Source organism: Musca autumnalis, unplaced genomic scaffold (assembly GCF_047663935.1).
Source record: "Musca autumnalis isolate F117 unplaced genomic scaffold, ASM4766393v1 scaffold_5, whole genome shotgun sequence".
In the NCBI taxonomy this organism is placed as follows: domain Eukaryota; kingdom Metazoa; phylum Arthropoda; class Insecta; order Diptera; family Muscidae; genus Musca; species Musca autumnalis.
This window is the reverse complement of record NW_027412088.1, coordinates 7,929,521-7,930,210: the sequence shown is the minus strand read 5'-3', so window position 1 is coordinate 7,930,210 and position 690 is coordinate 7,929,521.

Below are 690 nucleotides of genomic sequence, written 5' to 3'. Positions count from 1 at the left end.
TCTTTGAGTAAATGAGCGAAATGTTCTGTAGAGGCCCAACTATGTAAGTAATTAATATTTCAAAATTTAACAACAAATCTGACTATTCCCATAAAAGGCTAAAAAGATTCGTTAAAAAAATAAATTGAACATTAAGAAGAAATGGAAAAAGTAGAAGGACAATTAGACAAAGTAACGTTGTTGGTGTTGACCATTTACATACAGGATTTGTAGAAATGCATTGGACATTCCTATTTCAATATTATGCCTGCCCGTGTACTCGATAATTTGTCTTAATTATTGCAAACGTTTCGAATTTTGGTGTTGTATAATGAAAAAGTTGCTAAAAAAGTGTTTCAACAAAATTTAGTAGAAATTATCAAGTACAAGGACAGATCTATTTCCTAAGACAACCTGTTTACTGTGTTCATTTCAATTAAGAAATTAATTTTTCAAATTCGTTTACTTATATCGTAACTCTTAAGATAGCATTTAGAATTGAATCTATTATAGATTCTTTTTAAATAGATCTTTTTTAATACAAAGAAATAAATAAATAAATAAATCCTTCTAAGGGTTAGGAAAATGGAGGGAATCTCGGTTTCACATTTTTAAGGTTAGATTTCATAATTATGAAAATAATAATTGCTACAATAATAGATAGGTATAATTAGGAATTATTTAAAAAATAACTACCAATTCCTGTAATAA